This window comes from Camelus dromedarius, chromosome 3, assembly GCF_036321535.1.
Source record: "Camelus dromedarius isolate mCamDro1 chromosome 3, mCamDro1.pat, whole genome shotgun sequence".
Classification (NCBI taxonomy): Eukaryota; Metazoa; Chordata; class Mammalia; order Artiodactyla; family Camelidae; genus Camelus; species Camelus dromedarius.
Window position 1 is genome coordinate 91911081 of NC_087438.1, and position 13897 is coordinate 91924977.

At 38.9% G+C, this 13897-nt stretch overlaps 1 protein-coding gene across 1 annotated transcript in view; it reads left to right on the forward strand.

Annotated features, from left to right (window-relative positions):
- Positions 1-554: 554 nt before the first annotated feature.
- The window catches only part of RAD50 (RAD50 double strand break repair protein), a 105673-nt gene continuing 92330 nt past the window's right edge, over positions 555-13897 (forward strand). The window contains exon 1 of the mRNA XM_064483921.1: positions 555-572. The gene's annotated coding sequence lies outside the window, so the exon portion shown is untranslated. The remainder of the gene's footprint in view (positions 573-13897) is intronic.

The following is a 13897-nucleotide window of genomic DNA, read 5'->3' on the forward strand; positions in this document are numbered from 1 at the left end:
ACAACCGTGTGACCAGACAAGCGAGGGATGGATATGGAGGAATATCAGGGCACCAGTGGTGGCAAACATCCCCAGGCCCCAGCTGGAGTCCATGCCCAGGGCCCAGCAGTGCCTTCGCTGTTGTGGAAGGCTTCTCTGGGGGCAGGTGACTGGCCTTGCTTGCTCTTACAGTGAGAGTCACCTGCTCCATGGATCTTCAGATTTAGAGTGGTTCGCCTCCCAGAGGGCCTGGGTTTGGCCTTTGCTCCTGACCCCAGCTGAGAGCCCAGCCTGTCCACCGGGACGATACCCAGGCTTCTGGGTGGATCTGTATAAACAGCCTCGCTTCCTTCCACTCATTACATTTTGTCAGCACCTTTTTCAGCTTCTGAGAAACAGGAAGCACCATGATGTGTGGTGGGGTTTGAAAGGATGATAAGAGACATAATCACATTTCTTTGGTGTGGGCATGGAGGCCCAGGGTTCCTGCTTCCTCTGACTCTAATGCATCACCTTTTCCCTTAAGCCAGAATTCTGGAAGATGAGGACTGTGTGGAAAATATCCCTTAGGGGGAAAAAAGCAAAGCAAGAGGGTAAGAGCTTTAAAATTATTGTTATGAAACATATCATACATACAAAATAAAGCATACATGTACAATTTAAAGCTTAACAAAATAAAAACCCATATGCCCACCATCCCATCCCTGTGAAGGTGTCTCTTCCATAGTATCTCATTTCCTTCCCACCAGAGGTAAGCACTATTTTGATTTTTGTGGTTATTACTTTCTTTGCTGCTCTTTGTAGTTTTATCACATATGTAAATATCCTCAAACTATATATAATTATGTTTTCATAAATGGAATCATTTTGAATGTATTTACGATTGGCTTTTATTGCTCAACAAAATGTTTTCAGACTCAGCCATGTTGATCCATGTAGCTGTACATTCCAAATGAATTCTACTGTATTTCCTGTAATCCAGTGAATGAATAAAACACAATTTACTTATCTACTGATGGATATTTATGTATTTTCCCCAGTATTAGCTATTAAAAACAATGAATGCAGAAAGGATGTTAGGTAAATAATAAGGAAATCTAAATAAGGTATAGACTTTAATTAATAATAATGTATCGGTATTGGTTTCATCAATGTAACAAATGTACATTACTTATATAAGATGTTAATAATAGGGGAAATTGAATGTAGAGTGCTCTGTACTGTCTTCACAATTTTTCTCTAAATTTAAAATTATTCTAAAATAAAAAGTTTATTTAAAAATCCAATGCTGTTATGAACATACTTGCTTTTAGCTCCTGATGTACACATGCAAGAATTTCTTTAGAATATAGAGTAGATTGAAATTCTGGGTCATAGAGAACATGCATCGTCAGTTTTACCAGGCACTGCATTTCAGAAGTACCAGTTTACTGTCCCTCGCACAACGTGTGAGAATTCCTTTTACTTCACATCCTGGGCAAGACTCATAATATCTGACTTTCTCATTTTTGCCAGTCGGGTGGGTGTGAAATGTTATCTCACTGTGGTTTAATTTTGCATTTCTACTAACAAGGCTGAACATCTTTATATGTGTATTGGCCATCAGGGTTTCCTGTTCTAAGAAATGCTTATTCATGTCATTTACCTTTTTCTTCTAGTGGGTTATTTATCTTTTTCTTATTGATTGTGAGGACTTTGTTACACATTCTGGAAACTAATGCTTTGTCTTTTATACATGATACAAGTGTTTGTCCTAGATTGTGGCTTCTGTTTTCATTCTTCTTATGGTAAATTTGAGGAATGTTGACTGTGTCATTCTTTTCCTTAATGATTTGTACTTTGGGGGTTTATTGATGAAATCTTTCCTTTGGCGGTGGAAACCTCCTGTTTTCTCCTTCAGTCCCTCTCCCACCCCTTCTTTAGCTTTTTCCATGTCCTGGGAAGCAGACCTGTCTAGACTACATTAATGACTTCTTTGCTAAGGGGATCCCCATTGGGTTTGGCCATGGGGAGCACAGACAGGGGATCAAAGGACAGGAGCTCAGTCAAGTCAGGGTGCATGTCCTCCCAGCTCTCTCCTTGCAAGGTTGCTGCAGGCTGGCTGTGTTCCTTCATTGAGGGTCCCAGCTCCTACCAGTAGTTCTCTCCATATAGCCCTCTGGATGAATGTCTGAGTTTCAGTAACTATTTCCTCTTCTGTTACAGCGCCTGTGATTAGCCCCAGTACTCCATTTTCTCTCGTGGCTTTCCCTCACCTTGTTCTCACTTTTATAATGGTCCCTTTATTAAATAAACTCTCCTCAAGTTACCTAACATGAGTGTTCCAGATGTTTCCTGATGGATATGCCCCGCACCAAGGTCGTATCTTTTTTCTTGGTTATTTATTGGTCTACCTCTCTTCCGCAGGATTTCGCAACCATGGCACTATTGACATTTTGAATAGGCTAATTCTTTGTTGTGGGAGCTGTCCTGTGCAGTGTAGGATGTTTAGTAGCATCCTTGGCCTTTATGCACTAGATGACTGTAGCATCCCCTTCCTCCTCTGCAGCTGTGACAGCCAAAATTTGCCAAATGTTCAACAGGGAAAAATCGCCCTCTGTTGAGAGCTGCTGCTCTTCCCCGTGTCAGCACCAGGCTGACCTAGTTATTAAAGCTTGATATCTAGTGGGGCAAGCTCTCCCACTTCAATATCATTTGGTTTATTTTTTATTTTTATTTTTATATTTTTAAATTTCAGTATACTTGATTTACAATACTGTGTTAGTTTCTGGTGTGCAGCAAAGTAATTCAGTTATATATATACATATTCTTTTTCATATTCTTTTCCATTATGATTTATTACAGGATATTAAGTATAGTTCCCTGAGCTATTCAGTTGTTTATCTTCTTGTTTATTGATTTCATGTATAGTAGTTTGTATCTGCTAATCCCAAACTCCTGATTTATCCTTCCTCCATCCCCTTTCCTCTTTGGTAACCGTAAGTTTGTCTTCTATGTCTGTAAGTCTGTTTCTGCTTTGTAAATAAGTTTATTTGTGTCATAGTTTAGATTCCACATGTCAGCACTATCATGTGGTATTTGTCTTTCTCTTCCTGGCTTACTTCACTTAGTATGATAATCTCTAGGTCCATCCATGTTGCTGCAAATGGCATTATTTCATTCTTTTTTATGGATGAGTAGTATTCCATTGTGTGTATACACCACATCTTCTTTATTCATTGATTTATAGATGGACATTTAGTTTGCTTCCATGTCTTGGCTGTTGTAAATAGTGCTGCTATGATCATTGGGGTGTATCTATGTTTTTGAATTAGAATTTTCTTTAGATATACGCCCAGGAGTAGGATTGCTGGATCATATGGCAACTCTATTTTTAGTTTTTTAAGCAATCTCCATGCTGTTTTCCATAGTGGCTGTACCAATTTACTTTCCTACCAATGGTGTAGGAGGGTACCCTCTTCTCCACACCCTTTCCAGTATTTGTTATTTGTAGAATTTTTAATGATGATCATTCTTACCAGTGTGAGGTAGTACCTCGCTGTAGTTTTGATTTTCATTTCTCTAATAGAAAGAGATGTTGAGCATCTTTTCGTATGTCTATTGGCCATCTGTATGTCTTTTTTGGAAATATGTCTATTTAGGTCTTCTGCCCATTGTTTTGATGGGGTTGTTTGTTTTTTGTTATTGAGTTATATTAGCTATTTGTTTATTTTGGAAATTAAGCCCTTGTCAGTTGCATCATTTGTGAATATTTTCTTCTAGTCTGTAGGTTGTGTTTTCATTTTTTCATGGTTTCATTTGCTCTGCAAAAGCTTTTAAATTTGATTAGGTTCCATTTTTTAATTTTTGCTTTTATTTCTATTGCCTTGGCAGATTGACCTTAGAAAATATTGGTATGATTTATGTCAGAGAATGTTTTGCCTATGTTCTCTGCTAGGAGTTTTATGGTGTCATGTTTTATATTTAGATCTTTAAGTCATTTTGAGTTTATTTTTGTGTATAGTGTGACGGAGTGTTCTAACTTCATTGATTTACACGCAACTGTCCAGTTTTCCCAACAACACTTGCTGAAGAGACTGTCTTTTCTCCATTGGATATTCTTGCCTCCTTTGTCAAAGATTAATTGACCATAGATGTGTGGGCTTATTTTTGAGCTCTCTGTTCTGTTCCATTGATCCATATGTCTGTTTTGGTGCCAATACCATGCTGTGTTCGCTACTGTGGCTTTGAGCTATTGTCTGAAATCTGTGAGGATTATTCCTCCAGCTTTGTTCTTTTTCCTCAGGATTGCTTTGGCAATTCTGGGTCCTTTATGGTTTCATATAAATTTTAGGATTATTTGTTCTAACTCTGTGGGAAACGTTCTGGACAATTTGGTAGGGATCACGTTAGATCCGTAGATTGCTTTAAGTAGTATGGCCATTTTAACCATGTTAATTCTTCCAATCCAAGAGCGTGTCTTTCCATTTCTTTGAATCATTTTCATTTTCCTTGATCAATGAAGTATAATTCTTAGCAAATGAGTCTTTCACCTCCTTGGTCAGCTTTATTCCAAAGTATTTTTTTCTTATGTTGCAATTATAAAATGGATTTTTAAAAACCTTTTCTTTTCTGATGTTTCATTGTTAGTGTAAAGAAGTGCAGCAGACTTCTGTATCTTGTGTCCTGCTACCTTGCTGAATTCTTTTATCAGCTCTAGTAGTTTTTGTGTGGAGTCTTTAGGGTTTTCTATATATAGTATCATGTCATCTGCATATAATGACAATTTTGTATCTTCTCTTCCAATTTGGATCCCTTTTATTTCTTTTTCTTGCCTGATTGCTGTGGCTAGGACTTCCATTTATATTGACTGGAAGTGGAGAGAGTGGGCATCCTTGTCTTGTTCCAGATTTTAGTAAGAACGCTTTCAGCTTTTCACCATTGAGTATTTTATGTTGGCTGTGGGTTTGTCATAAATAGCTTTTATGATGTTGAGATATGTTCCTCTACACCTACTTTGGTAAAAGTTTTTTTCATGAATGGATGTTGACTTTTATCAAATGCTTTTTCTGCATCTGTTGAGATCATTATGAGGTTTTTGTCCTTTCTTTTGTTGATGTGGCATATCACATTGATTGATTTGCATACATTGAACAATCCTTGTGACCTTGACATGAATCCTACTTGATCATGGTGTATGATCTTTTTTATGTGTTGTTGGACTCAGTTTGCTAATGTTTTGTTGAGAATTTTTGCATCTATATTCATCAAAGATATTGGCCTGTAATTTTCTTTTTTGGTATTGTCTTTGTCTGGTTTTGGTCTAGTTTCTCCTTTCAACACTTCTGGAGCAATTCCATGTGACAAGCAAACATACCTACTGAGAGACTTGCTATGTTTCTTTATGCCTCCATGTCATGCTGTGGCAGTATATCACATCACATTGCTGTACGTCTTTTTTCCCTCACTTCCCCTTTTTCCTGAGCCTCATCACCTAGGCTTATAACTCCCAAATAAAGTGCAGCACTTTAATTTTTGCCTCAGGCTCTGCTTTCTGAGGAGATCTTGGCTGTGACAATTGGTATCAGGCGTGCTGAACCCTTGGAATGAAATTTTGAAGTTTAATGGCTCACCTCTCTAAAATAATAGAAACCTATTGTTGAGAATAAGTAGATTGGCAATAACTTGTGGTATGCATTGGCTTTGCAATTTCTTAAACTTTAAAATCTGGTTAATTTGGATGAAGGGCAGATGGAGAGCCAGGCAATGGCAGTTGAAGTGACTGGGACTTATGGGAACCATGTTACTTATAAGAATTGCAGAGTACAATGACTCTTCTGACAGCGCTGGTGATCTTACCGAAAGCTAATGAAAGGCTCAGGGCAATCTTATCCCAGTTTAAGGTATACTCTGAAAACTAGAAGGTCTATGACAACCTGAAGGGAGACCCTTTTCTCCTGCAGCCATGGGCAGACTGAGCTGAAAATTAGGCTCACGCTCTGATTATTTGCAGGTCTTTGTAGAGCTTCAAGGGAGAATAGTTGTGTGTATCATTCTTGAGTTGTTTTTTTCTTTGTATGTATATTTTTTATTAAAGTATAGTCAGTTTACAATGTTATATCAACTTCTGGTGTACAGCACAATGCTTCAGTCATACATGAACATTCATATATTCGTATTCATATTCTTTTTCACCATGTTACTACAAGATATTGAATATAGTTCCCTGTGCTATATAGTATGAACTTGTTGTTTATCTATTTTATATATATTAGTTAGTATCTGCAAATCTTGGACTCCCAATTTATCCCTTCCCACACCCTTCCCCCCCAGTAACCGTAAGTTTGTTTTCTGTTTTGTAAATAAGTTTGTTTGTCTTTTTTCTTTTTAGATTCCACATATAAGTGATACCGCATGGTATTTTTCTTTGTCTTTCTAGCTTACTTCACTTAGAATGACAAGGGCTTAATTTTCAGAATATATAAACAGCTCATACAACTTAATAATAAAAAAACAAGCAACTCATCTAGAAATTGGCATTCTTCTTTGTCAAAGTTGGCGCTCTTATAGGGAAAGGGTGAAACCGTGAGACCTGGTATAGGAACATTTGGGTAGGAAAACCTGAGACTCTTGAAACCCTCAATTCTTCTGAGGCATCCTTAACTGGCAGAAGCATCCCTCTCCCCTTACAAGTGCAGAGTAGCTTCTCCTTGCTTGGAGACATAATAATTATTTTTCTTGAAACATGTGCTTCACAAGTTGGCATTTGCTCTCCTCATGACCCTTCCTCAACAATCCTCATTGCCTCCAGGCCTATAATCAGAGTCAGTTCTCAGATAGCTTGTGTCAGTTAGGGCCCGATCAGGAGACAGAACAGGAACACTTAGAGCATATTCTGGTAGTTTGCTGGAAACCTGACCTGATCATGGCCTACAGAATATGAAATGGAGATGCCAAAACTTCCTTTCCATAGTGTTGAAGCTCCAACTATGTTCCCTAGAGGGCACGGAGAAGGCTTCTTCACTAACACAGCAAAGGATGCACTAGTGAGGAGAAACAGGCATCACTGCAAATCTCGGTAGTTGATGTTCTCTGTAAGCTGAGTTGAAGGAGGGGATGCTGACACTGACATGGTATCCCTAGTATCAGTGGTCAAGGTGGGGTCCCTAGAATGGCAGAGGTCTGGTTAGGGCCACTTAATCATTAGAAGCAAGGTGGACTTAACTACTACAATAAGCAGCAAGGCTATAGTAGCAATCAGTATGCCTTGATCCATGGCCCTCAGGGATATATAGTGGCGGCCATTACATTAAGTTTTTCCTAGAGGCAAGAGAGATGTTATTAATCAACTTGCTATTCAACATACAGTCATCCAGTGGTATTGGCAGGTTCTCTGTGAGGGTTCCAGGGTCCCTGTGAGCACCAAAATCCAGGGATGCTTAAGTTCCTTATATAAAATAGCACAGAACAGTTGGCCTTCCATATCCACGTGTTCACATCCAGAGGTACTTGAGGATATGGAGGGCTGAGTGTATATGTAGTCAGATAGACTCAAGAGCTTATGGGTAGAGACCTGACATCAGCCACCACAGTGGGAAATTAGGCCCTTCACTAATTTCCCAGATCATAAACCCAGTGTCCATTCATTAAACAGGAGAAGCCTACAATTGCACTGTATGTACATGCAATAAACTTTCTTCAATCTTTTACCAAAAAGACCTAGAGCCATTCATCAGAATAACCATGCATTGTTAAGGGAAATACTCAGATTCTTCAAAGATTGATACATATGAGGTCTGAGCTGACACCTGGAATATCTAAATGCCACCATGATTTTCTTATTAGAATGAAACTTACATAGGATAAGTGACAAATGGAGCTTTGGCATGAGTCTTTCTATTTTAATTGAAGTATAGTCGATTTACAATGATGTGTTAATTTCTGGTGTACAGCATGGTGACTCATTTATATATATATGTGTGTATATATATATATATATATATTCCTTTTCATATTCTTTTTCATTATAGGCCATTGCAAGGTATTGAATATAGTTCCCTGTGCTATACAGTAGGACCTTGTTGTTTATCTGTATATAGTAGTATCTACAAATCCCAAAATCCCAATTTATGCCTCCCGATCCCCTTTCCCTACTGGTAACCATAAGTTTGTTTTCTATGTCTATGAGTCTGTCTCTGTTTTGTAAATAAATTCATTTGTGTCCTTTTTTTTTTTTAAAGATTCCACATATAAGTGATATATGCTATTTTTCTTTCTTTCTGACTTCCATCACTTGGTATGACAATCTCCGGGTCCATCTGTGTTGCTGCAAATGGCATTATTTTATTCTTTTTTATGGATGGGTAGTATTCCATTGTGTGTGTGTATACACACACACATATACCACATCTTCTTTATCTAGTCATCTGTTGATAAGACATTTAGGTTGCTTCCATGTCTTGACTATTGTAAATAGGGCTTCTATGAACATGGGGGTGCATGTATATTTTTGAATTAGAGATTCTTCCAGATATATGCCCAGGAGTGAGACTGCTGGATCATAGGGTAAATCTATTTTAAGTTTTTTTTTTTAAGGAATCTAGCATAAGTCTTTTTTTACACCCTGTGATTATTTTCCTAGTTCTTTACTGTACAAATGGGATAAACATTCTCAGTACTTGGGAGAACCTTCATATTGGTTCTCTGACCCATGAAGTAAAGGTCAAGTGAAAGGCCTTGAAACTATCCCAACCCTCGTCAAGATAGTAAATCAAAGACAATATTTTAGTCCTGGATGATGTCCACTATGAAAGACTATTTCATACATTTCAACATTCAAGTGGTGATCCCTTTTATATTCCAACTCAGTTTACCTTTTTGGCCTCTGCAAAAACCTGAAGAAAAAAATAACGAAAAAGAATATGAAAAGAATATATATATCTAAATGTGTGACTGAAACATTATGCTGTACACCAGAAACTGACACAACAATGTAAACTGACTATACTTCAATTAAAAAAAAAGGATGTTTTCAATTCATGCTTAGGCAGACTAGGTTGCACAACTAGCCCTTTGGCTGAGCACAATTAGGAAAGCTGGTTAAATGATTTTTAAAATCTATTTTAAACAATCAGAGAGCTAGTAACGCAGTGAAGACTTAAGAGACTAAGGTCCTAGAGAGAAGGAAAGCTTAGAAGTGAGCCTGACACTTGGCATAGCTTTTGCCTCGCAGCACTTACTAACTAGTAGGCAGTGGTCTAGAGGTTGAGAAGCTGAGTGGCAGAGAAGCTGATAGAAAAGCTGTGGCTGAGGGACTGTGGGTAAAGCAGAGTTTTAGGCAGTCTCACGGGTAAGGAGGAACAAAAAATGGAACGTCAGGGCCCACCAAGGAGGCAGGGTTCCTGTAATACTGCCAGGCTTTCATTTGGGACCTCTGAAGAATTATGCTCTAAGAATATGGACTAATGTAAAATAGACCAGTCTTTTAAAACCCAAGTCCAGCTTTCGGTCACCTGTATGTCAGGCTAAATCAGGACGATCTGTTTACCCTAACTGCTTGCTTGAAGTAAAGTAAATGATTTCTGGAAGAAATAACATCATTCTGTATAAAATAATGACTGTTTATTCCTTCTTGCATTTCAGACCTTCCTCCCCACAATCCATCAAAGTCCTTTTAGTGAAAGTTTATTGGTAATGTGTTTTCTTGGTTTCTATTCCTCTTAAAATGTTCTTAGCTGGTTTAAAAATGGGCATAGAACACAAACGACACCTCAGCAGAGAAGATATACAGACGGCAAATAAGCTTACGAAAAGACACTCAACATCATATGTCATTATGAAATTGCAAACTAAAACAATGAGATACCACTACATACTTAGCAGAACGACCAAAATCCAACACACTGACAACATCAAATTCTGGTAAAGATGTAGAGCAACAGGAGCTCTCGGTCATTGTTGGTGGGAGTGCAAAATAATACAGCCACTTTGGAAGACAGTTTGGCAGAATCTAATAAAAACTAAACATATTCTTAATATACAATTCAGCAGTCACACTGCTTGATATTTACACAAGTAATTTGACAACTTAACGTCCACACAAAAAACCTGCACACAACTGTTTATAGCAACTTTATTTATAATTGCCAAAATTTGTAAACAACCAAGATGTCCTTCAGTAGATTAATGGATAAATACATTATCTGAATGTGGTACATCTGGGCAATGGAATATTCAGCACTAAAAAAGCAGTGAGCTGGCCATCATTCAAAAGTTCACAAATGATAAATGCTGGAGAGTGTGTAGAGAAAAGGGAACTCTCCTACACTGTTGGTGGGAATGCAGTTTGATGCAGCCACTGTGGAAAACAGTATGGAGATTCCTCAAAAGACTAAAAATAGACTTACCGTATGACCCAGCAATCCCACTCCTGGGCATATATCCAGAAGGAACCCTAATTCAAAAAGACACCTGCACCCCAATGTTCATAGCAGCCCTATTTACAATAGTCAAGACATGGAAACAACCTAAATGTCCATTGGCAGATGACTGAATAAAGAAGCTGTGGTATATTTATACAATGGAATACTACTCAGCCATAAATAATAGTAAAATAATGCCATTTGCAGCAACATGGATGGACCTGGAGAATGTCATTCTAAGTGAAGTAAGCCAGAAAGAGAAAGAAAAATACCATATGATATCACTTACACGTGGAATCTAAAAAAAAAAAAAAAAAGAACATAAATACAAAATAGAAACAGACTAATAGACATAAAATACAAACTTGTGGTTTCCAGGGGGAGGGGGTGGGAAGGGACAGACTGGGAGTTCAAAATTTGTAGATACTGACAGGCATATGTAGAATAGATAAACAAGTTTATACTGTATATCACAGGGAAATATATACAAGACCTTGTAGTAGCTAATGGTGAAAAAGTATATGAAAATGAATATATGTATATTCATGTATGACTGAAAAATTGTGCTATATACCAGAAATTGACCCAACATTGTAAACTGACTATAACTCAATTGAAGAAAAAAGCAGTAAGCTATCAAGCCATGAAAAGACATGGAAGAACCTGTAATGTGTATTACTAATGAAAGAAGCCAAACTGACAAGGCTATGTACTGTAGGATTCCAATGATACAATTTTTGGAAAAGGCAAAACTATGGAAATAGTAAAAATATTAGTGGTTTCCAGGGGTTAGAACGAAGGGAGGGATGAAAATGCAGAGTACAGAGGATTTTTAGGTTGGTGACACTATTCTGTGTGATACTATAATGGTAGACACATGTCATTATACATTTGCCCAAACTCATAGGATGTACTCATAGGATGTACAACACAAGAGTGAATCCTAAGGTAAACTATGGACTTTGGGTGATAATGATGAGTCAGTGTAGGTTCACAGATTACAACAAATGTATCACTCTGGTGGGGATTGTGGATAGCGGGGGAGGCTGTGCATATGTCGGGTCAGAGGGTATAAGGAAATTCTGTACTTTATGCTCAATTTTGCTGTAAACCTAAAACTTCTAAAAAATAGTCTATTTTTTAAAATGTTTTTGGTTCATCCTTATTTTTGAAGGTAATTTTCACTGATCATAGAATTCTACATTAACAGTTTTTTCTAGCATTTTTAATTGAAATATAGTTGGTCTAGCATTTTAAAAATAACATTCTATGGTCACCAGCCTTCAATTTTTTTGCTGTTGAGAAATCAGCTTTCACTCTAACTGTATTTCCTTTGTAGGCAATCTATCTTTTCTCTCTGACTGCACTTTAGATTTTTTTTTCCTTTGGTGTTCTAGGTTTTTACTGTGATGTAGCTAGGTATGGGTTTCTTTTAATTTATCCTGGAATTCACTAGATGTCCTGAAGCCATAGATCGGTGTTTTCACTGTTAGTGGAAAATTCTCAGCCATTATCTCCTCATATTTCCACTTCCTCATTCTTTTTGCTTGGTCTTTCTAGAACTCTGATTAGATACGTGTTAGATGTTCTCATTTTATCCTCTGTGTCTCCTATGACTTCTTCCTGTGGGTGCTGGGGATGCAGAGCAATGGCCTGCTTAGCTCGGTTTCAGTAAGATCCCTCCACCATGAGCCTTGAGAATGGGTCACAGAGTAGACAGATGGGAATACCCATCAAGTAGCTGTCTGGCATTTGCCTTGGATTTTGTTTGGGGCCACCTGTCACAGGGAGCTTTCTCAGTGAGAAGTAGTCACCAGAACTTGGGCCTACAGGGAGTGAAGCTGCTGGCTCTGGGGCTGGGCACACACCACAGTGCTGTGAGGTTCCCCTACCTGCCTGAGAGGCCCTGGAAGAAGGTACTTTGTGCAGCTGTCCACACCGCACTACGTCAGAAAAGCCTTGGGGCCTCCTGAGTTGGTTTTCCCACACTTTGTTTTACACGTGTACAGCCTGCTGTTTCTATCTTCTGTGGGTCCCTAAAATGGAGGGGAAAATGTGATCTGTCTGCTCCTCGTGGAGGTAGGCCTCTGTACTATCCTAGATGCCAGAGGAAATTGTCTTCTTTTAATGTACGTTATGGACTGAACTGTATTCTCCAAAATTTGTATGTTGAAGCCCTAACTCCTGATACCTGAGAATGTGATTGTACTGAGACAGAGCTTTTAAAGAGGTGAGTGAGTTAAAATGAGAACATTAGGGTGCACCGTAATCCAGGCTAACTGATGTCCTTATAAGAAGAGATTAGTCCATACAGAGAGGTAACAGGAACGCAAGACCATGCGAGGACACGGTGAAAACGCTGCCATCTGCAAGCTAAGGAGAGTGGCTTCAGAGGAAGATAACTTGCCGTCACCTAGATCTTGGACTTTTAGCCCCCAGAACTAAAGAAAATAAACTTCTGTTGTTTAAGCCACACAATCTGTGATTTTTCGTTATGGCAGCCCTAGAAAAATAACACAGTGTACATCTTACTTCGACCATATGTCATCACCCTGCTAGTTTGTCAGCAGAACAGGACTGGACTGGGCTCGGGGAAATGTGCTCTTTGAAGGCCCCATGGGAATTTCTGTGGTTACGCAGCAGTGGTAATGGGTAGGTATTCCCCAGGGGAAAGTGGCCAAGTCAGATGACTCCATCTCAGTGTTTGTTCAGGTTTCAGAAGCGGCTGAGCCATTTTCTCCTGGTGCTCTGAGCATTGATTTCTCTGCTCAGAGGTCACATGGAAATTTTTGACGTCTGTTCTTGACTATGCAAAAGTGTTTGAAGGTAGATTGCTTAACAAGCACCTGCCAGGTTGCCTGAGTATCTGATATATCACCCAGCTTCTGGTTTATGGTGACTGAGATTTATGGGATGACATGAGAATGGGATCACTTGTCAGTGTGCTGGCCAGAGCCCTGAGCTTTTCACATGGAAGGTGTTGATTACATAGGCTCTCACTGGCATATTTCAGAAAAGAGCAGGGTCTGTTCTCAAGGAAGATAGTCTTTCTTGGTTCCTGGTAACAACACAGCACTGGCTAAAGAGCTAAGTAAAATATGAGGGCTGTGACTACAGGTGAACTGAATGAGTTTCCTTTCTCTGCTGCTCTAGTCTTATGGACCAGGATTAGTCTCTCCTTACTCCCAGGGTCAGGTGGACAGTTTGGAAGAAAACAGTCCTCATGATCTAGTGAACTGATAGATAAGGTCAAAACCAAAGAGGCATGCCTTTGCATCCCCTGACCCACAGTGGAGTGAAAAACATGCAGCAGGGATGGAATTCTATAGAGAAGTGCACTCTCCCTTCCTCCACCCCAGCTCTCCCTCCTTACTTCTGCTCGCAGACACTTTAGGGTGCTGCTAACTGAGCTGAGGACCACAAACTGCCCATCTTTTTTACTTCACTGGTTTCTTAAGGCCAAGAGAATAAGGCTTCCTCTGAAATTATGGGAGGTTTGAAATGAGACATACTAGCAT